At 24.9% G+C, this 25881-nt stretch overlaps 1 long non-coding RNA gene across 2 annotated transcripts; it reads right to left on the reverse strand.

Moving 5' to 3' along the window:
• Positions 1-948: 948 nt before the first annotated feature.
• LOC113558977 lies at positions 949-1395 on the reverse strand. 2 transcript variants are annotated; one of them, XR_003405783.1, is made up of 3 exons: positions 1331-1395; positions 1124-1266; positions 949-1008 (listed from the first exon to the last, which is right to left on the reverse strand). It is a non-coding gene; the product is annotated as an uncharacterized LOC113558977 (long non-coding RNA). The 2 variants fall into 2 exon arrangements; XR_003405782.1 differs by having other exon boundaries at positions 950-1008; positions 1137-1266.
• Between the last annotated feature and the right edge of the window lie 24486 nt (positions 1396-25881).

The following is a 25881-nucleotide window of genomic DNA, read 5'->3' on the forward strand; positions in this document are numbered from 1 at the left end:
AAATATGTAAAATTGATGGAGAATTAATTGAGAATTGAGTGGTTCATAAGCCATTAAATATTTGAATTAGTAATATTCGTCAAAATTATTATAAAAAAAACAAGTTTTATAGAGTTTATAAAGTATTGGCTTAAATGAAATGTATGAAAGTAATAAATGCTAAATAAGAAACCAATTCTCTATCTAGTGGTCAAGGTTTCAAGACGCTAAATTGAGAATTGACTTTTATATAAAAAGTTAAAAATAGGAATTTATAATTCTCATTAAAATTATCATATTAAATCATGTTTTATAGTGTTTATGAAGTATCAGCATCAATAAAAATACATGGAAGTTAATAACGCTAAATAAGAATCATTTACTTAATTCATTGGTCTTTGTTTCATGATTCTAATTTTTTTTTCACTTATATTAAGTTGCTATCAATTACGTACAGTTATTATTAAACGTACCTTGCAAAATACCATTATTATTATTATTATTATTATTATTATCAGTATTGTCTAGTCAAATTTCAACATGGGATGTCCAAATTTTCACAACTACTAAAAATGGTAATTCATGTATCATCGTGCCTTGAAAGATCTGCTGTGCTGCAATCTGAAAAAATGTAGTCAGTTAAAATGTGAAATTGGTAAAGAACAACATTAGAATACAGAGTTTTATATGCAATTAAAAATATGAATTTAAAATACGAGGCAAAATTATCATATAAAAGCATGTTTTATAATGTTTATGAAGTATCATCATCAATGAAATACATGGAAGTTAATAATGCTAAATAAGAATCATTTACTTAATCTAATGGTAAGGGTTTCATAACACTAACTTTTTGTTACATTTCTATTATGTTGCTATTATTTACATTCATTCACGTACCGTGCAAAACACCATTATTAATATTAATACCTTCTAATCCATATTAAACATAGGATGTTGATACTATTCCAAGCACTAAAAATGTTAATTCATGCTCAGCAAGCCTTGAGTGATCTGTTGCACTGCAATCTGAAAAATATGAAAGTTAATAATGGTAAATAAGCATCATTACTTAATATAATGGTCAAGGCTACATGACTTTTAGTAACACTACTATTAATTGAATCACAATTATATTCTATACCCATTACTCGTACTTTGCATAAAACCATTATTATTATCAGTATCGTCTAGTCCATTTTCAACGTAGGATGTTGTAACTTTGTCAAGTGTTAGAAACGTTAATTCATGTCTTAGCAATCCTTAAGTGATCTGCTGTACTGCCATCTAAAAAAAAATTGTCAGTTAATTATGTATAATGGTTGGAGGATAAAATGTCACTACTACACACCATAAAGAGATCGAAAGTCTGTTTATGACAACTAGTACGTGGACAACACTGAATAATTCAGAAATGGAAATAATCAAACAAAAACTAACAGACAAACTTCATTCCTATTTCAAAATACTTGAAAACAATTTAAAGTTGAAATTTAAATACAAATACGAATATAAAACTGCAAAAAGATATGAAATATAAATCAGACAGTAAATACAAACGGTTATATCAATAGATAAACAATGTTTTATATCACTAAACCACAATCATGGATGAAAAACATCATATCAATTCGGATTAGAATATTCAACTTATTACATTTTATCTCTGGCCGCCGAATTCAAAAATGTTTAATATTATAATATTTTCATATACACATACAATTTCAAAACTGATTAACTGAGCATAATATAATGAAATAAATTTCCAATAATATTGTATACTTTGTAAATTCAGCAGGCAGTTGTATAAATATTATGAGTCTTAACATAGATACATAGTAACTAGTAAGACAAAAGTCAAAAAGTAATAACATTAAACTATATATGTATGTATTATTTAAGTGTTTAGATAGTTGCAGGTAAGCATTTATTATGCATTAATATTCTCCGGACTGTACAGTCCACTGGTTAACTAATTGAACTTAAGTAAACGGTCTTATATGTTATATATCTTATACATATAACGATTCATTATTTGAATACTTAACAATGTAAATAAATCATAATAATTTATTTTTTATGTTCGATGTCCATAAAATTTAAATCTTTATCTCCTATAAATATTACCGAAGTTATATTGTGAAATTCAAAACAAATTACTACCAATCATACTAATATATTGCATATTAAATATACACATATAATTAAAACTAATAAATAATAAATGAAATGTTGTATTCGAGCAGATTTGAGTCTGAAGTGATCAGAAGTAATCTACTGACTGCGTCGTGCATTTTAAAAATGATGGTCGTATACACAACGAAATCGCTTAGGTACATATTGAATTCTTAACGCTAAACGAGGGATATAAACACTATAAACATTAAATAGATGTATTCTCTATATGATTTGATGAAAAACTATTTATAAATAAACTATTTTTTATGCTGTTGGCGTAATTGCTAAACGTTGAAACCTTAACAAACATAAAACGTGTAAAAAAAACAAAGTTCAAAAAGATACTTCGTTAAATCGTTATACGGTGGTATAGGTACCATACAGAAAAGTATGCGTGTACGAAAAAACAAGCCATTCGATTTTTTTAACCTTTCAAACTCGTCGTAGCATTTATGAGTCAGCACTCAAATTTCGAAATGATTAAACAAAAACTCAAATTCAAAAAATTCGAAAAATACGTAAAATCTAAGTGCCAAAAATAAAAATATAATCGTAACTTCGCAACAAAACGTCCGATTCCTTCGGTTTTGGTAGCGTTCGAATTTTTACAAAAACGTCTAAACGATGCGTAGAAAAAAATCGCTCTGACCACCAAAAAATTAATTGTTTCGTGGCGACAAAGTCCAAAAACTGCAAAATCCTAATTTCCGACGCCAAAAATAGGGGTAAAAATGAATTCTACAGTGTCACCACGGGACGCCGATTTTGATCACAGACCTACGAAAAACTGAACTTGTGAACAACAGAAACGTGGAACAAATATTAAACATTTTTTAAAATATCCATGGGGGGAGGGGCACAAGGAGCCATAGGACACTGCTACCACCGAAGCACTTTATGTAAAACGACTTTAAACAGAAATTTCCGTGAAGTAACTATGCCCCATACATCGAAACCCGGCCGAGTAACACTCGACTAAAAAATTCAAATTTCGGAATTCCAAGACCCCAATGTGGGGTAAAAACGGCATTTACGGTGTCCACAACAGATACCGCTTTTGATCGGCATCATCCAAAATACCAGAATCTTGAGTTTCAAACACGTCGAACGACCACTAAGGTTTTTCAAAAATATATTTGAGGGAAACAAATATTTATGCAAATATACAGTACTTATAAAGTTTTTTTTTTATTTATTTATTAAAATTAAAATGTTTCAGCATTTTATCATGCTATTACAAGTTTACTAACGTGTTCAATTACAAATAACAAATTACAATTACTAATATTTTTAGTTAGTGATATAGTGATATACATGCTAATTTTAGTTAATATTTATTTTTTAGTGGTAATTTAAAATCGATCTTCGTCTTCGCTTGACTGTGATAGAAAGAGATCTTGGGGTAGACGTGGTTTTAAACGCCGATTTTTCGTTTTTTATTTCCCAGGTTGTAGAACCGTGCGCCATCAGATGTATTGAGATTTGCATGAAAGTTTTTGAATTGTATTTTTATCCAGTCTTGGAGAAGAGGGATTCCCGTGACTTATAACTTTATACATAATAATAGTACTAATCATAGATAATGATGAAACACACTGCGAAATTAAGAATATTTACGCTATTGCAAAGATGTTTAAAGTCTACCTTTTGTAACTTGTACCTACGTATAATAAGTAATATAGTTGTTTTATTTACATAGAATATTATATGACTTTGACGTTTGCAATTTGTGAATATATTTCGTACAAATTGTACCAAGTCGTAATTGTTTATAGTTTTTTTGTTGCTTTTGGTAATTAAAATGTAGAAGGTTCAGTATTATCATACCGTTTAGGGTGATGTTAAACTTTTATTACTGAAACATATAATTATACATGCAAACTTGCAGTAAGTAAATAAAATAAATATTTAAAAAAGTTTTATATTGTATAACATAACTTTTCTAAAACTTTGCAATTTACAACTCGTTATTTCAACACATGATATAATCTGTTGTTATGATATTCATCTATAGATTTTGAGATTCAAATTGAAATACTAACATTTTTAATATTGGTTGTTTCGTTTCGAAATCTTAGAGGTTCAACGCAGTGACACCTCGAGATCAAATTTCTGTTCTAAAGAATTTTCAATTTCAATTTGAAAATTAAAAATTGCTAAAAACAAATTTCCTGCCAATTTTTTTTTTTAAACTGCACATTTAAATCATCATTTACCGTCTAAACAATTGAGTTGAAAAACTTTTACTAATTGGAAGACGCATCTAGGGACGAATTTGTCTCGGTCTTTGAACATTTTATCCAAAGGGGCCAGTATTAAAGGATTTAGTTTTGGAGTTTTGGATAACGTAATAACTAATAATAAATTGAGTTTTAACACAAAAATTTATGAAAAATTCAGAATTTGGACAGTTACACTGCAACAAAGTCATAAATGAGTAGATAATTTTTATATAATATGCAATGGTTTGTGAGGAATAATATTGAAAATTTTGAAAGTGCAGTAGGGTTGCCTATACAAAACACCTTCAAATCTGCATGACAAAATAATAAAATACAAAATGCGCTCAATTTCACTATTTGAGGTGTACTGTAAGATAAAATAATTAATAAAATAAATTATATCATAGAGATAGAATATTAGAAGTATCTACCAATATTCTATATTTCAAAATTAATTAAATCGTATAAAATTTGCCTATAGACCCCTTCTGTTGATAAAAAAAAAGGATCCGACAAACTGGCTATATTAATTAAGCATATGAATATATTATGATCACTAATATTTTTGAAAATATAAACAAAAAAAAAGATCACAAATGTCCATAAAACTTTACTCATAAGTCATAAATTTTTTTTATAAGTAGGTATTAAAAACCTTTATTTTGATATTTATCAAAATCACAAAAAAAAAAAACTAACTCTTTTCTAGTTAAAAGTTGTCTGTCCCGTATTTTTAAGTTTTGAAAATGTTATACATAATTTTTCATACGTAGTTGTAGTTCATAAGATTAAAATCATAAAATCTAGATATGTAAAAAGATAATTATTTGTTATACACATTTCAAGTTCAAATTTGATTGAAATCAAATATAGCAACACAGATCACTAATGATTTATAATTGAAAAATATTCGTGGGCATATAAAAATTTTAGAAAACATTATTACATTTTATACATTTATTGGCCTTAAATAATAAAAGTGAATTGCATAAAATTATTAAATTTATCGGAATCTTCTTGTCCATTATAGATGTAGGATGTTAAAACTTTTCAAAGTGGTGAAAATGTTAATTCATGTTTCAGCAAGCCTTAAAAGATCTGCTTTACTGCCATCTGAAAAACATAGTCAATTAAATCTGTAAAATTGGTGGAGAATAACTTGAGAATACAGTGTTTTATAAGCACTTGAAATTATGAATTTATAATTCGAGTCAAAATTATCATATAAAAGGATATTTTATAGTGTTAATGAAGTATCAGCTTAGATAAAATTTATGAAAATTATTAATGGATAATTAGAATTGTTTTCGTAACCTAATGGTAAGGGTTTCATGACACTAACTCGAGAATTGATTGTTTCATAAGCAGTTAAAAATATGAATTTATAACACGAGTCAAAATTATCATATAAAACCAAGTTTTATAATGTTTATGAAGTATCAGCATCAATGCAATACATGGAAGTAAATAATGCTAAATAAGAAACATATTCTCTTTCTAGTGGTCACAGTTTCAAGATACTCAATTGAGAATTAAGTGTTTCGTAAACCATAAACAATTTGAATTAGAAATATACGTCAAAATTATCAAAAAAAACATGTTTTATAGTGTTTATGAAGTATCAGATTAAGTGAAATGTATGAATGTAATTAATGCTAAATAAGAAACATATTCTCTTTCTAGTGGTGAAGGTTTCAAGGTACTAACAAGAGAATTGAGTATTTTATAAGCAATTAAAAAAATTAATTTTTAATATACTCCAAAATTATCATATAAAAACAAGTTTTATAGAGTTTATGAAACATTGGCATAAATGTAATGTATGAAAGTAATTAATGCTAAATAAGAAACATATTCTCTTTCTAGTGGTGAAGGTTTCAAGGTACTAACATGAGAATTGAGTACTTTATAAGCAATTAAAAAAATGAATTTTTAATATACTCCAAAATTATCATATAAAAACAAGTTTTATAGAGTTTATGAAACATTGGCATTAATGAAATGTATAATAGTTATTAATGCTAAATAAGAAACAAATTCTCTTTCTAGTGGTGAAGGTTTCAAGATACTAACATGAGAATTGAGTATTTTATAAGCAATTAAAAAAATGAATATGTAAAATACGCCAAATTTACCATATAAAAACATGTTTTATAGTGTTTATGAAGTATTGGATTAAATGAAATGTATGAAAGTAATTAATGCTAAATAAGAAACATATTCTCTTTCTAGTGGTCAAGGTTTCAAGATACTAACATGAGAATTGAGTATTTTATAAGCAATTAAAAAAATGAATTTGTAAAATACGTCAAATTTACCATATAAAAATATGTTTTATAAGGTTTATGAAACATTGGCTTAAATGTAATGTATGAAAGTAATTAATGCTAAATAAGAAACATATTCTCTTTCTAGTGGTGAAGGTTTCAAGATACTAACATGAGAATTGAGTATTTTATAAGCAATTAAAAAAATGAATATGTAAAATACGCCAAATTTACCATATAAAAACATGTTTTATAGTGTTTATGAAGTATTGGATTAAATGAAATGTATGAAAGTAATTAATGCTAAATAAGAAACATATTCTCTTTCTAGTGGTCATGGTTTCAAGATACTAACATGAGAATTGAGTATTTTATAAGCAATTAAAAAAATGAATTTGTAAAATACGTCAAATTTACCATATAAAAACAAGTTTTATAGAGTTTATGAAACATTGGCTTAAATGTAATGTATGAAAGTAATTAATGCTAAATAAGAAACATATTCTCTTTCTAGTGGTGAAAGTTTCAAGGTACTAACATGAGAATTGAGTATTTTATAAGCAATTAAAAAAATGAATTTTTAATATACTCCAAAATTATCATATAAAAACAAGTTTTATAGAGTTTATGAAACATTGGCATTAATGAAATGTATAATAGTTATTAATGCTAAATAAGAAACAAATTCTCTTTCTAGTGGTGAAGGTTTCAAGATACTAACATGAGAATTGAGTATTTTATAAGCAATTAAAAAAATGAATATGTAAAATACGCCAAATTTACCATATAAAAACATGTTTTATAGTGTTTATGAAGTATTGGATTAAATGAAATGTATGAAAGTAATTAATGCTAAATAAGAAACATATTCTCTTTCTAGTGGTCAAGGTTTCAAGATACTAACATGAGAATTGAGTATTTTATAAGCAATTAAAAAAATGAATTTGTAAAATACGTCAAATTTACCATATAAAAATATGTTTTATAAGGTTTATGAAACATTGGCTTAAATGTAATGTATGAAAGTAATTAATGCTAAATAAGAAACATATTCTCTTTCTAGTGGTGAAGGTTTCAAGGTACTAACAAGAGAATTGAGTATTTTATAAGCAATTAAAAAAATTAAATTTTAATATACTCCAAAATTATCATATAAAAACAAGTTTTATAGAGTTTATGAAACATTGGCTTAAATGTAATGTATGAAAGTAATTAATGCTAAATAAGAAACATATTCTCTTTCTAGTGGTGAAGGTTTCAAGGTACTAACATGAGAATTGAGTATTTTATAAGCAATTAAAAAAATGAATTTTTAATATACTCCAAAATTATCATATAAAAACAAGTTTTATAGAGTTTATGAAACATTGGCATTAATGAAATGTATAATAGTTATTAATGCTAAATAAGAAACAAATTCTCTTTCTAGTGGTGAAGGTTTCAAGATACTAACATGAGAATTGAGTATTTTATAAGCAATTAAAAAAATGAATATGTAAAATACGCCAAATTTACCATATAAAAACATGTTTTATAGTGTTTATGAAGTATTGGATTAAATGAAATGTATGAAAGTAATTAATGCTAAATAAGAAACATATTCTCTTTCTAGTGGTCATGGTTTCAAGATACTAACATGAGAATTGAGTATTTTATAAGCAATTAAAAAAATGAATTTGTAAAATACGTCAAATTTACCATATAAAAACAATTTTTATAGAGTTTATGAAACATTGGCTTAAATGTAATGTATGAAAGTAATTAATGCTAAATAAGAAACATATTCTCTTTCTAGTGGTGAAGGTTTCAAGGTACTAACATGAGAATTGAGTATTTTATAAGCAATTAAAAAAATGAATTTTTAATATACTCCAAAATTATCATATAAAAACAAGTTTTATAGAGTTTATGAAACATTGGCATTAATGAAATGTATAATAGTTATTAATGCTAAATAAGAAACAAATTCTCTTTCTAGTGGTGAAGGTTTCAAGATACTAACATGAGAATTGAGTATTTTATAAGCAATTAAAAAAATGAATATGTAAAATACGCCAAATTTACCATATAAAAACATGTTTTATAGTGTTTATGAAGTATTGGATTAAATGAAATGTATGAAAGTAATTAATGCTAAATAAGAAACATATTCTCTTTCTAGTGGTGAAGGTTTCAAGGTACTAACAAGAAAATTGAGTATTTTATAAGCAATTAAAAAAATTAATTTTTAATATACTCCAAAATTATCATATAAAAACAAGTTTTATAGAGTTTATGAAACATTGGCATTAATGAAATGTATAATAGTTATTAATGCTAAATAAGAAACAAATTCTCTTTCTAGTGGTGAAGGTTTCAAGATACTAACATGAGAATTGAGTATTTTATAAGCAATTAAAAAAATGAATATGTAAAATACGCCAAATTTACCATATAAAAACATGTTTTATAGTGTTTATGAAGTATTGGATTAAATGAAATGTATGAAAGTAATTAATGCTAAATAAGAAACATATTCTCTTTCTAGTGGTCAAGGTTTCAAGATACTAACATGAGAATTGAGTATTTTATAAGCAATTAAAAAAATGAATTTGTAAAATACGTCAAATTTACCATATAAAAATATGTTTTATAAGGTTTATGAAACATTGGCTTAAATGTAATGTATGAAAGTAATTAATGCTAAATAAGAAACATATTCTCTTTCTAGTGGTGAAGGTTTCAAGGTACTAACAAGAGAATTGAGTATTGTATAAGCAATTAAAAAAATTAAATTTTAATATACTCCAAAATTATCATATAAAAACAAGTTTTATAGAGTTTATGAAACATTGGCTTAAATGTAATGTATGAAAGTAATTAATGCTAAATAAGAAACATATTCTCTTTCTAGTGGTGAAGGTTTCAAGGTACTAACATGAGAATTGAGTATTTTATAAGCAATTAAAAAAATGAATTTTTAATATACTCCAAAATTATCATATAAAAACATGTTTTATAGTGTTTATGAAGTATTGGATTAAATGAAATGTATGAAAGTAATTAATGCTAAATAAGAAACATATTCTCTTTCTAGTGGTCAAGGTTTCAAGGTACTAACATGAGAATTGAGTATTTTATAAGCAATTAAAAAAATGAATTTTTAATATACTCCAAAATTATCATATAAAAACAAGTTTTATAGAGTTTATGAAACATTGGCATTAATGAAATGTATAATAGTTATTAATGCTAAATAAGAAACAAATTCTCTTTCTAGTGGTGAAGGTTTCAAGATACTAACATGAGAATTGAGTATTTTATAAGCAATTAAAAAAAGGAATATGTAAAATACGCCAAATTTACCATATAAAAACATGTTTTATAGTGTTTATGAAGTATTGGATTAAATGAAATGTATGAAAGTAATTAATGCTAAATAAGAAACATATTCTCTTTCTAGTGGTCATGGTTTCAATATACTAACATGAGAATTGAGTATTTTATAAGCAATTAAAAAAATGAATTTGTAAAATACGTCAAATTTACCATATAAAAACAAGTTTTATAGAGTTTATGAAACATTGGCTTAAATGTAATGTATGAAAGTAATTAATGCTAAATAAGAAACATATTCTCTTTCTAGTGGTGAAGGTTTCAAGGTACTAACATGAGAATTGAGTATTTTATAAGCAATTAAAAAAATGAATTATTAATATACTCCAAAATTATCATATAAAAACAAGTTTTATAGAGTTTATGAAACATTGGCTTAAATGTAATGTATGAAAGTAATTAATGCTAAATAAGAAACATATTCTCTTTCTAGTGGTGAAGGTTTCAAGGTACTAACATGAGAATTGAGTATTTTATAAACAATTAAAAAAATGAATTATTAATATACTCCAAAATTATCATATAAAAACAAGTTTTATAGAGTTTATGAAACATTGGCTTAAATGTAATGTATGAAAGTAATTAATGCTAAATAAGAAACATATTCTCTTTCTAGTGGTGAAGGTTTCAAGGTACTAACATGAGAATTGAGTATTTTATAAACAATTAAAAAAATGAATTTTTAATATACTCCAAAATTATCATATAAAAACAAGTTTTATAGAGTTTATGAAACATTGGCATTAATGAAATGTATAATAGTTATTAATGCTAAATAAGAAACAAATTCTCTTTCTAGTGGTGAAGGTTTCAAGATACTAACATGAGAATTGAGTATTTTATAAGCAATTAAAAAAATGAATATGTAAAATACGCCAAATTTACCATATAAAAACATGTTTTATAGTGTTTATGAAGTATTGGATTAAATGAAATGTATGAAAGTAATTAATGCTAAATAAGAAACATATTCTCTTTCTAGTGGTCAAGGTTTCAAGATACTAACATGAGAATTGAGTATTTTATAAGCAATTAAAAAAATGAATTTGTAAAATACGTCAAATTTACCATATAAAAATATGTTTTATAAGGTTTATGAAACATTGGCTTAAATGTAATGTATGAAAGTAATTAATGCTAAATAAGAAACATATTCTCTTTCTAGTGGTGAAGGTTTCAAGGTACTAACAAGAGAATTGAGTATTGTATAAGCAATTAAAAAAATTAAATTTTAATATACTCCAAAATTATCATATAAAAACAAGTTTTATAGAGTTTATGAAACATTGGCTTAAATGTAATGTATGAAAGTAATTAATGCTAAATAAGAAACATATTCTCTTTCTAGTGGTGAAGGTTTCAAGGTACTAACATGAGAATTGAGTATTTTATAAGCAATTAAAAAAATGAATTTTTAATATACTCCAAAATTATCATATAAAAACATGTTTTATAGTGTTTATGAAGTATTGGATTAAATGAAATGTATGAAAGTAATTAATGCTAAATAAGAAACATATTCTCTTTCTAGTGGTCAAGGTTTCAAGGTACTAACATGAGAATTGAGTATTTTATAAGCAATTAAAAAAATGAATTTTTAATATACTCCAAAATTATCATATAAAAACAAGTTTTATAGAGTTTATGAAACATTGGCATTAATGAAATGTATAATAGTTATTAATGCTAAATAAGAAACAAATTCTCTTTCTAGTGGTGAAGGTTTCAAGATACTAACATGAGAATTGAGTATTTTATAAGCAATTAAAAAAAGGAATATGTAAAATACGCCAAATTTACCATATAAAAACATGTTTTATAGTGTTTATGAAGTATTGGATTAAATGAAATGTATGAAAGTAATTAATGCTAAATAAGAAACATATTCTCTTTCTAGTGGTCATGGTTTCAATATACTAACATGAGAATTGAGTATTTTATAAGCAATTAAAAAAATGAATTTGTAAAATACGTCAAATTTACCATATAAAAACAAGTTTTATAGAGTTTATGAAACATTGGCTTAAATGTAATGTATGAAAGTAATTAATGCTAAATAAGAAACATATTCTCTTTCTAGTGGTGAAGGTTTCAAGGTACTAACATGAGAATTGAGTATTTTATAAGCAATTAAAAAAATGAATTTTTAATATACTCCAAAATTATCATATAAAAACAAGTTTTATAGAGTTTATGAAACATTGGCATTAATGAAATGTATAATAGTTATTAATGCTAAATAAGAAACAAATTCTCTTTCTAGTGGTGAAGGTTTCAAGATACTAACATGAGAATTGAGTATTTTATAAGCAATTAAAAAAATGAATATGTAAAATACGCCAAATTTACCATATAAAAACATGTTTTATAGTGTTTATGAAGTATTGGATTAAATGAAATGTATGAAAGTAATTAATGCTAAATAAGAAACATATTCTCTTTCTAGTGGTGAAGGTTTCAAGGTACTAACAAGAGAATTGAGTATTTTATAAGCAATTAAAAAAATTAATTTTTAATATACTCCAAAATTATCATATAAAAACAAGTTTTATAGAGTTTATGAAACATTGGCTTAAATGTAATGTATGAAAGTAATTAATACTAAATAAGAAACATATTCTCTTTCTAGTGGTGAAGGTTTCAAGGTACTAACATGAGAATTGAGTACTTTATAAGCAATTAAAAAAATTAATTTTTAATATACTCCAAAATTATCATATAAAAACAAGTTTTATAGAGTTTATGAAACATTGGCATTAATGAAATGTAAAATAGTTATTAATGCTAAATAAGAAACAAATTCTCTTTCTAGTGGTCAAGGTTTCAAGATACTAACATGAGAATTGAGTGTTTCATAAGCAATTTAAAATATGAATTTATAACACGAGTCAAAATTGTCATTTAAAAGCATGTGTATAGTGTTTATGAAGTATCAGCATCAATGAATTACATGGAAGTTAATAAAGTTAAATAAGAATCATTTACATAATTTAATGGGGTTGGTTTCATGTCAATTAATTGAGAATTGAGTGTTTCATAAGCCATAAAAAATTTGAATTTTTAATATACTCCAAAATTATCATATAAAAACAAGTTTTATAGAGTTTATGAAACATTGGCTTAAATGTAATGTATGAAAGTAATTAATGCTAAATCAGATCCAATTTCTCTTTCTAGTGGTCAAGGTTTCAAGATACTAACATGAGAATTGAGTATTTTATAAGCAATTAAAAAAATGAATTTGTAAAAAACATCAAATTTACCATATAAAAATATGTTTTATAGAGTTTATGAAACATTGGCTTAAATGTAATGTATGAAAGTAATTAATGCTAAATCAGATCCAATTTCTCTTTCTAGTGGTCAAGGTTTCAAGATACTAACATGAGAATTGAGTATTTTATAAGCAATTAAAAAAATGAATATGTAAAATACGTCAAATTTACCATATAAAAACAAGTTTTATAGAGTTTATGAAACATTGGCTTAAATGTAATGTATGAAAGTAATTAATGCTAAATCAGATCCAATTTCTCTTTATAGTGGTCAAGGTTTCAAGATACTAACATGAGAATTGAGTATTTTATAAGCAATTAAAAAAATGAATTTGTAAAAAACGTCAAATTTACCATATAAAAATATGTTTTATAGAGTTTATGAAACATTGGCTTAAATGTAATGTATGAAAGTAATTAATGCTAAATCAGATCCAATTTCTCTTTCTAGTGGTCAAGGTTTCAAGATACTAACATGAGAATTGAGTATTTTATAAGCAATTAAAAAATGAATATGTAAAATACGCCAAATTTACCATATAAAAACAAGTTTTATAGAGTTTATGAAACATTGGCTTAAATGTAATGTATGAAAGTAATTAATGCTAAATAAGAAACATATTCTCTTTCTAGTGGTGAAGGTTTCAAGGTACTAACATGAGAATTGAGTATTTTATAAGCAATTAAAAAAATGAATTTTTAATATACTCCAAAATTATCATATAAAAACAAGTTTTATAGAGTTTATGAAACATTGGCATTAATGAAATGTATAATAGTTATTAATGCTAAATAAGAAACATATTCTCTTTCTAGTGGTGAAGGTTTCAAGGTACTAACATGAGAATTGAGTATTTTATAAGCAATTAATAAAATTAATTTTTAATATACTCCAAAATTATCATATAAAAACAAGTTTTATAGAGTTTATGAAACATTGGCTTAAATGTAATGTATGAAAGTAATTAATGCTAAATAAGAAACATATTCTCTTTCTAGTGGTGAAGGTTTCAAGGTACTAACATGAGAATTGAGTATTTTATAAGCAATTAACAAAATGAATTTGTAAAATATGTCAAATTTACCATATAAAAATATGTTTTATAGAGTTTATGAAGTATTGGCTTAAATGTAATGTATGAAAGTAATTAATGCTAAATAAGAAACATATTCTCTTTCTAGTGGTCAAGGTTTCAAGATACTAACATGAGAATTGAGTATTTTATAAGCAATTAAAAAAATGAATATGTAAAATACGCCAAATTTACCATATTAAAACATGTTTTATAGTGTTTATGAAGAATTGGATTAAATGAAATGTATTAAAGTAATTAATGCTAAATAAGAAACATATTCTCTTTCTAGTGGTCAAGGTTTCAAGATACTAACATGAGAATTGAGTATTTTATAAGCAATTAAAAAAATGAATATGTAAAATACGCCAAATTTACCATATAAAAACATGTTTTATAGTGTTTATGAAGTATTGGATTAAATGTAATGTATGAAAGTAATTAATGCTAAATAAGAAACATATTCTCTTTCTAGTGGTCAAGGTTTCAAGATACTAACATGAGAATTGAGTATTTTATAAGCAATTAAGAAAATGAATTTGTAAAATACGCCAAATTTACCATATAAAAACATGTTTTATAGTGTTTATGAAGTATCAGCATCAACAAAAATACATGCAAGTTAATAATGCTAAATAAGAATCATTTACTTAATTCATTGGTCTTGGTTTCATGATACTAATTTTTTGTTTCACTAGTATTCATTTGCTATCAGTTATATTCAATAACCATTACACACACATTGCATAAATCCAATATTATTATCAATATCTTCTAGTTTATTTTCAAAATAAGATGTTGATACTTTCCCAAAGTGGTATGAATGCAAATTCCTGTCTCAGCAAGCCTTGAATGAACTGCTGCACTGCAATCTGAAAAAAATGTAGTCAGTTAAATATGTAAAATTAGTGGAGAATTAATTGAGAATTGAGTGTTTCATAAGCAATTTAAAATATGAATTTATAACACGAGTCAAAATTGTCATTTAAAAGCATGTTTATAGTGTTTATGAAGTATCAGCATCAATGAATTACATGGAAGTTAATAAAGTTAAATAAGAATCATTTACATAATTTAATGGGGTTGGTTTCATGTCAATTAATTGAGAATTGAGTGTTTCATAAGCCATAAAAAATTTGAATTTTTAATATACTCCAAAATTATCATATAAAAACAAGTTTTATAGAGTTTATGAAACATTGGCTTAAATGTAATGTATGAAAGTAATAAATGCTAAATAAGAAACATATTCTCTTTCTAGTGGTGAAGGTTTCAAGGTACTAACATGAGAATTGAGTATTTTATAAGCAATTAATAAAATTAATTTTTAATATACTCCAAAATTATCATATAAAAACAAGTTTTATAGAGTTTATGAAACATTGGCTTAAATGTAATGTATGAAAGTAATTAATGCTAAATAAGAAACATATTCTCTTTCTAGTGGTGAAGGTTTCAAGATACTAACATGAGAATTGAGTTCTTTATAAGCAATTAAAAAATGAATTTGTAAAAAACGTCAAATTTACCATATAAAAATATGTTTTATAGAGTTTATGAAACATTGGCTTAAATGTAATGTATGAAAGTAATTAATGCTAAATCAGATCCAATTTCTCTTTCTAGTGGTCAAGGTTTCAAGATACTAACATGAGAATTGAGTATTTTATAAGCAATTAAAAAAATGAATTTTTAATATACTCCAAAATTATCATATAAAAACAAGTTTTATAGAGTTTATGAAACATTGGCATTAATGAAATGTATAATAGTTATTAATGCTAAATAAGAAACAAATTCTCTTTCTAGTGGTGAAGGTTTCAAGATACTAACATGAGAATTGAGTATTTTATAAGCAATTAAAAAATGAATATGTAAAATACGCCAAATTTACCATATAAAAACATGTTTTATAGTGTTTATGAAGTATTGGATTAAATGTAATGTATGAAAGTAATTAATGCTAAATAAGAAACATATTCTCTTTCTAGTGGTCAAGGTTTCAAGATACTAACATGAGAATTGAGTATTTTATAAGCAATTAAGAAAATGAATTTGTAAAATACGCCAAATTTACCATATAAAAACATGTTTTATAGTGTTTATGAAGTATCAGCATCAACAAAAATACATGCAAGTTAATAATGCTAAATAAGAATCATTTACTTAATTCATTGGTCTTGGTTTCATGATACTAATTTTTTGTTTCACTAGTATTCATTTGCTATCAGTTATATTCAATAACCATTACACACACATTGCATAAATCCAATATTATTATCAATATCTTCTAGTTTATTTTCAAAATAAGATGTTGATACTTTCCCAAAGTGGTATGAATGCAAATTCCTGTCTCAGCAAGCCTTGAATGAACTGCTGCACTGCAATCTGAAAAAATGTAGTCAGTTAAATATGTAAAATTAGTGGAGAATTAATTGAGAATTGAGTGTTTCATAAGCAATTTAAAATATGAATTTATAACACGAGTCAAAATTGTCATTTAAAAGCATGTTTATAGTGTTTATGAAGTATCAGCATCAATGAATTACATGGAAGTTAATAAAGTTAAATAAGAATCATTTACATAATTTAATGGGGTTGGTTTCATGTCAATTAATTGAGAATTGAGTGTTTCATAAGCCATAAAAAATTTGAATTTTTAATATACTCCAAAATTATCATATAAAAACAAGTTTTATAGAGTTTATGAAACATTGGCTTAAATGTAATGTATGAAAGTAATAAATGCTAAATAAGAAACATATTCTCTTTCTAGTGGTGAAGGTTTCAAGGTACTAACATGAGAATTGAGTATTTTATAAGCAATTAATAAAATTAATTTTTAATATACTCCAAAATTATCATATAAAAACAAGTTTTATAGAGTTTATGAAACATTGGCTTAAATGTAATGTATGAAAGTAATTAATGCTAAATAAGAAACATATTCTCTTTCTAGTGGTGAAGGTTTCAAGATACTAACATGAGAATTGAGTTCTTTATAAGCAATTAAAAAAATGAATTTGTAAAAAACGTCAAATTTACCATATAAAAATATGTTTTATAGAGTTTATGAAACATTGGCTTAAATGTAATGTATGAAAGTAATTAATGCTAAATCAGATCCAATTTCTCTTTCTAGTGGTCAAGGTTTCAAGATACTAACATGAGAATTGAGTATTTTATAAGCAATTAAAAAAATGAATTTTTAATATACTCCAAAATTATCATATAAAAACAAGTTTTATAGAGTTTATGAAACATTGGCATTAATGAAATGTATAATAGTTATTAATGCTAAATAAGAAACAAATTCTCTTTCTAGTGGTGAAGGTTTCAAGATACTAACATGAGAATTGAGTATTTTATAAGCAATTAAAAAAATGAATATGTAAAATACGCCAAATTTACCATATAAAAACATGTTTTATAGTGTTTATGAAGTATTGGATTAAATGTAATGTATGAAAGTAATTAATGCTAAATAAGAAACATATTCTCTTTCTAGTGGTCAAGGTTTCAAGATACTAACATGAGAATTGAGTATTTTATAAGCAATTAAGAAAATGAATTTGTAAAATACGCCAAATTTACCATATAAAAACATGTTTTATAGTGTTTATGAAGTATCAGCATCAACAAAAATACATGCAAGTTAATAATGCTAAATAAGAATCATTTACTTAATTCATTGGTCTTGGTTTCATGATACTAATTTTTTGTTTCACTAGTATTCATTTGCTATCAGTTATATTCAATAACCATTACACACACATTGCATAAATCCAATATTATTATCAATATCTTCTAGTTTATTTTCAAAATAAGATGTTGATATTTTCCAAAGTGGTATAAATGCAAATTCCCGTCTCAGCAAGCCTTGATTGAACTGCTGCACTGCAATCTGAAAAAAATGTAGTCAGTTAAATATGTAAAATTAGTGGAGAATTAATTGAGAATTGAGTGTTTCATAAGCAGTTTAAAATATGAATTTATAACACGAGTCAAAATTGTCATTTAAAAGCATGTTTATAGTGTTTATGAAGTATCAGCATCAATGAAATACATGGAATTAATAATGCTTAATAAGAATCATTTACCTAATTCATTGGTCTTGGTTTCATGATATTTACTTTTTGTTTCACTAATATTAATTTGCTATCAATTACATACGGTTATTATTACACGTACCTTGCAAAAGACCATTATTGTTATTATAAGTATCTTCTAGTTTATTTTCAAAATAAGATGTTGATATTTTCCAAAGTGGTATAAATGCAAATTCCCGTCTCAGCAAGCCTTGATTGAACTGCTGCACTGCAATCTGAAAAAAATGTAGTCAGTTAAATATGTAAAATTAGTGGAGAATTAATTGAGAATTGAGTGTTTCATAAGCAGTTTAAAATATGAATTTATAACACGAGTCAAAATTGTCATTTAAAAGCATGTTTATAGTGTTTATGAAGTATCAGCATCAATGAATTACATGGAAGTTAATAATGCTAAAAAAGAATCATTTACTTAATCCAATTGTCACTACTACACACCATAAGGAGAACGAAAATAATTCTATAACAACTAGTGCGTGGACAACACTGGATAATTTAGAAATTGAAACAATCAAAACAAAATCTAACAGACAACCTTCATTTTTAATACAAAATAATTGAAAACTATTTACAGTTGAAACTTTAACACAAGTACGAATGTAAAACTGTAAAAAGATACGAAATTTAAGCATAAACAGATGATAACAAATAATAATTATGATAAGCCATAAAAGATTGTAGAAATTAACAGAATGTTTTGTACTTTTAAACAAAGAATACACTTGTACAATAACTGAAAAATACCCCTTTTCCATATGAATTTGATGATAATTTTTCAATGATAAATTTAAATAATTTTCTTAATGCATTGGTCGAGGATCAGGACACTGACTTGTGTTTACTTCGGGCGTAAAATATGAACATTTCGTTGATATTATAAATATTCTTTCGAAAATGTACAAGACATTCCGTCAAAAGCCTAATAAATATACCGCCCCACTCCGGAGAACAGTGGAACGGTGAACGGCACACAACCAACTAGATTCTTCCTGTGGCAGGTCAGCCGTCGACCATGGTATGGGGAACCTCCCGCCCTCTGTTGGTGTTAATATTGACTTAATGATTAATTCTTCTATAAACAGTTGAAAATGTGAATTTGTAATTTTTATCAAAATTATCATTTATGTATAGTCTAAATAAAAGATTTTTATAGCATAGGTAAATAAGAAGAATAAAAATTACAAGCTAAAAGTGTTTACTAATCTTTTATTCATATATTTAACAAATAACAATTGTTTCACAACTATTAATTTATTATCAATTATATTCAATAACCATTACACACACATTGCATAAATCCAATGTTATTATCAGTATCTTCTAGTTTATTTTCAAAATAAGATGTTGATACTTTCTCAAAGTGGTATGAATGCAAATTTCTGTCTCAGCAAGCCTTGGGTGAACTGCTGCACTGCAATCTGAAAAAAAGTAGTCAGTTAAATTTGTAAGATTGGTGGAGAATTAATTGAGAAATGAGTGTTTCATAAGCAATTTAAAATATGAATTTATAACACGAGTCAAAATTGTCATTTAAAAGCATGTTTATAGTGTTTATGAAGTATCAGCATCAATGAATTACATGGAAGTTAATAAAGTTAAATAAGAATCATTTACATAATTTAATGGGGTTGGTTTCATGTCAATTAATTGAGAATTGAGTGTTTCATAAGCCATAAAAAATTTGAATTTTTAATATACTCCAAAATTATCATATAAAAACAAGTTATATAGAGTTTATGAAACATTGGCTTAAATGTAATGTATGAAAGTAATTAATGCTAAATCAGATCCAATTTCTCTTTCTAGTGGTCAAGGTTTCAAGATACTAACATGAGAATTGAGTACTTTATAAGCAATTAATAAAATTAATTTTTAATATACTCCAAAATTATCATATAAAAACAAGTTTTATAGAGTTTATGAAACATTGGCATTAATGAAATGTATAATGGTTATTAATGCTAAATAAGAAACAAATTCTCTTTCTAGTGGTGAAGGTTTCAAGATACTAACATGAGAATTGAGTATTTTATAAGCAATTAAAAAAATGAATATGTAAAATACACCAAATTTACCATATAAAAACATGTTTTATAGTGTTTATGAAGTATTGGATTAAATGAAATGTATGAAAGTAATTAATGCTAAATAAGAAACATATTCTCTTTCTAGTGGTCAAGGTTTCAAGATACTAACATGAGAATTGAGTATTTTATAAGCAATTAAAAAAATGAATATGTAAAATACGCCAAATTTACCATATAAAAACATGTTTTATAGTGTTTATGAAGTATTGGATTAAATGAAATGTATGAAAGTAATTAATGCTAAATAAGAAACATATTCTCTTTCTAGTGGTCAAGGTTTCAAGATACTAACATGAGAATTGAGTATTTTATAAGCAATTAAGAAAATGAATTTGTAAAATACGCCAAATTTACCATATAAAAACATGTTTTATAGTGTTTATGAAGTATCAGCATCAACAAAAATACATGCAAGTTAATAATGCTAAATAAGAATCATTTACTTAATTCATTGGTCTTGGTTTCATGATACTAATTTTTTGTTTCACTAGTATTCATTTGCTATCAGTTATATTCAATAACCATTACACACACATTGCATAAATCCAATATTATTATCAATATCTTCTAGTTTATTTTCAAAATAAGATGTTGATACTTTCCCAAAGTGGTATGAATGCAAATTCCTGTCTCAGCAAGCCTTGAATGAACTGCTGCACTGCAATCTGAAAAAAATGTAGTCAGTTAAATATGTAAAATTAGTGGAGAATTAATTGAGAATTGAGTGTTTCATAAGCAATTTAAAATATGAATTTATAACACGAGTCAAAATTGTCATTTAAAAGCATGTTTATAGTGTTTATGAAGTATCAGCATCAATGAATTACATGGAAGTTAATAAAGTTAAATAAGAATCATTTACATAATTTAATGGGGTTGGTTTCATGTCAATTAATTGAGAATTGAGTGTTTCATAAGCCATAAAAAATTTGAATTTTTAATATACTCCAAAATTATCATATAAAAACAAGTTTTATAGAGTTTATGAAACATTGGCTTAAATGTAATGTATGAAAGTAATAAATGCTAAATAAGAAACATATTCTCTTTCTAGTGGTGAAGGTTTCAAGGTACTAACATGAGAATTGAGTATTTTATAAGCAATTAATAAAATTAATTTTTAATATACTCCAAAATTATCATATAAAAACAAGTTTTATAGAGTTTATGAAACATTGGCTTAAATGTAATGTATGAAAGTAATTAATGCTAAATAAGAAACATATTCTCTTTCTAGTGGTGAAGGTTTCAAGGTACTAACATGAGAATTGAGTATTTTATAAGCAATTAACAAAATGAATTTGTAAAATATGTCAAATTTACCATATAAAAATATGTTTTATAGAGTTTATGAAGTATTGGCTTAAATGTAATGTATGAAAGTAATTAATGCTAAATAAGAAACATATTCTCTTTCTAGTGGTCAAGGTTTCAAGATACTAACATGAGAATTGAGTACTTTATAAGCAATTAAAAAAATGAATTTGTAAAAAACGTCAAATTTACCATATAAAAATATGTTTTATAGAGTTTATGAAACATTGGCTTAAATGTAATGTATGAAAGTAATTAATGCTAAATCAGATCCAATTTCTCTTTCTAGTGGTCAAGGTTTCAAGATACTAACATGAGAATTGAGTATTTTATAAGCAATTAAAAAAATGAATATGTAAAATACGCCAAATTTACCATATTAAAACATGTTTTATAGTGTTTATGAAGAATTGGATTAAATGAAATGTATGAAAGTAATTAATGCTAAATAAGAAACATATTCTCTTTCTAGTGGTCAAGGTTTCAAGATACTAACATGAGAATTGAGTATTTTATAAGCAATTAAAAAAATGAATATGTAAAATACGCCAAATTTACCATATAAAAACATGTTTTATAGTGTTTATGAAGTATTGGATTAAATGTAATGTATGAAAGTAATTAATGCTAAATAAGAAACATATTCTCTTTCTAGTGGTCAAGGTTTCAAGATACTAACATGAGAATTGAGTATTTTATAAGCAATTAAGAAAATGAATTTGTAAAATACGCCAAATTTACCATATAAAAACATGTTTTATAGTGTTTATGAAGTATCAGCATCAACAAAAATACATGCAAGTTAATAATGCTAAATAAGAATCATTTACTTAATTCATTGGTCTTGGTTTCATGATACTAATTTTTTGTTTCACTAGTATTCATTTGCTATCAGTTATATTCAATAACCATTACACACACATTGCATAAATCCAATATTATTATCAATATCTTCTAGTTTATTTTCAAAATAAGATGTTGATACTTTCCCAAAGTGGTATGAATGCAAATTCCTGTCTCAGCAAGCCTTGAATGAACTGCTGCACTGCAATCTGAAAAAAATGTAGTCAGTTAAATATGTAAAATTAGTGGAGAATTAATTGAGAATTGAGTGTTTCATAAGCAATTTAAAATATGAATTTATAACACGAGTCAAAATTGTCATTTAAAAGCATGTTTATAGTGTTTATGAAGTATCAGCATCAATGAATTACATGGAAGTTAATAAAGTTAAATAAGAATCATTTACATAATTTAATGGGGTTGGTTTCATGTCAATTAATTGAGAATTGAGTGTTTCATAAGCCATAAAAAATTTGAATTTTTAATATACTCCAAAATTATCATATAAAAACAAGTTTTATAGAGTTTATGAAACATTGGCTTAAATGTAATGTATGAAAGTAATAAATGCTAAATAAGAAACATATTCTCTTTCTAGTGGTGAAGGTTTCAAGGTACTAACATGAGAATTGAGTATTTTATAAGCAATTAATAAAATTAATTTTTAATATACTCCAAAATTATCATATAAAAACAAGTTTTATAGAGTTTATGAAACATTGGCTTAAATGTAATGTATGAAAGTAATTAATGCTAAATAAGAAACATATTCTCTTTCTAGTGGTGAAGGTTTCAAGGTACTAACATGAGAATTGAGTATTTTATAAGCAATTAACAAAATGAATTTGTAAAATATGTCAAATTTACCATATAAAAATATGTTTTATAGAGTTTATGAAGTATTGGCTTAAATGTAATGTATGAAAGTAATTAATGCTAAATAAGAAACATATTCTCTTTCTAGTGGTCAAGGTTTCAAGATACTAACATGAGAATTGAGTACTTTATAAGCAATTAAAAAAATGAATTTGTAAAAAACGTCAAATTTACCATATAAAAATATGTTTTATAGAGTTTATGAAACATTGGCTTAAATGTAATGTATGAAAGTAATTAATGCTAAATCAGATCCAATTTCTCTTTCTAGTGGTCAAGGTTTCAAGATACTAACATGAGAATTGAGTATTTTATAAGCAATTAAAAAAATGAATATGTAAAATACGCCAAATTTACCATATTAAAACATGTTTTATAGTGTTTATGAAGAATTGGATTAAATGAAATGTATTAAAGTAATTAATGCTAAATAAGAAACATATTCTCTTTCTAGTGGTCAAGGTTTCAAGATACTAACATGAGAATTGAGTATTTTATAAGCAATTAAAAAAATGAATATGTAAAATACGCCAAATTTACCATATAAAAACATGTTTTATAGTGTTTATGAAGTATTGGATTAAATGTAATGTATGAAAGTAATTAATGCTAAATAAGAAACATATTCTCTTTCTAGTGGTCAAGGTTTCAAGATACTAACATGAGAATTGAGTATTTTATAAGCAATTAGAAAATGAATTTGTAAAATACGCCAAATTTACCATATAAAAACATGTTTTATAGTGTTTATGAAGTATCAGCATCAACAAAAATACATGCAAGTTAATAATGCTAAATAAGAATCATTTACTTAATTCATTGGTCTTGGTTTCATGATACTAATTTTTTGTTTCACTAGTATTCATTTGCTATCAGTTATATTCAATAACCATTACACACACATTGCATAAATCCAATATTATTATCAATATCTTCTAGTTTATTTTCAAAATAAGATGTTGATACTTTCCCAAAGTGGTATGAATGCAAATTCCTGTCTCAGCAAGCCTTGAATGAACTGCTGCACTGCAATCTGAAAAAAATGTAGTCAGTTAAATATGTAAAATTAGTGGAGAATTAATTGAGAATTGAGTGTTTCATAAGCAATTTAAAATATGAATTTATAACACGAGTCAAAATTGTCATTTAAAAGCATGTTTATAGTGTTTATGAAGTATCAGCATCAATGAATTACATGGAAGTTAATAAAGTTAAATAAGAATCATTTACATAATTTAATGGGGTTGGTTTCATGTCAATTAATTGAGAATTGAGTGTTTCATAAGCCATAAAAAATTTGAATTTTTAATATACTCCAAAATTATCATATAAAAACAAGTTTTATAGAGTTTATGAAACATTGGCTTAAATGTAATGTATGAAAGTAATAAATGCTAAATAAGAAACATATTCTCTTTCTAGTGGTGAAGGTTCAAGGTACTAACATGAGAATTGAGTATTTTATAAGCAATTAATAAAATTAATTTTTAATATACTCCAAAATTATCATATAAAAACAAGTTTTATAGAGTTTATGAAACATTGGCTTAAATGTAATGTATGAAAGTAATTAATGCTAAATAAGAAACATATTCTCTTCTAGTGGTGAAGGTTTCAAGATACTAACATGAGAATTGAGTTCTTTATAAGCAATTAAAAAAATGAATTTGTAAAAAACGTCAAATTTACCATATAAAAATATGTTTTATAGAGTTTATGAAACATTGGCTTAAATGTAATGTATGAAAGTTAATTAATGCTAAATCAGATCCAATTTCTCTTTCTAGTGGTCAAGGTTCAAGATACTAACATGAGAATTGAGTATTTTATAAGCAATTAAAAAAATGAATTTTTATATACTCCAAAATTATCATATAAAAACAAGTTTTATAGAGTTTTATGAAACATTGGCATTAATGAAATGTATAATCGTTATTAATGCTAAATAAGAGAACAAATTCTCTTTCTAGTGGTGAAGGTTTCAAGATACTAACATGAGAATTGAGTATTTATAAGCAAATTAAAAAAATGAATATGTAAAATACGCCAAATTTACCATATAAAAACATGTTTTATAGTGTTTATGAAGTATTGGATTAAATGTAATGTATGAAAGTAATTAATGCTAACTAAGAAACATATTCTCTTTCTAGTGGTCAGGTTCAAGATACTAACATGAGAGATTGAGTATTTATAAAGCAATTAAGAAAATGAATTTGTAAAATACGCCAAATTTACCATATAAAAACATGTTTTATAGTGTTTATGAAGTATCAGCATCAA

This window comes from Rhopalosiphum maidis, chromosome 3 (genome assembly GCF_003676215.2).
Source record: "Rhopalosiphum maidis isolate BTI-1 chromosome 3, ASM367621v3, whole genome shotgun sequence".
In the NCBI taxonomy this organism is placed as follows: Eukaryota; Metazoa; Arthropoda; class Insecta; order Hemiptera; family Aphididae; genus Rhopalosiphum; species Rhopalosiphum maidis.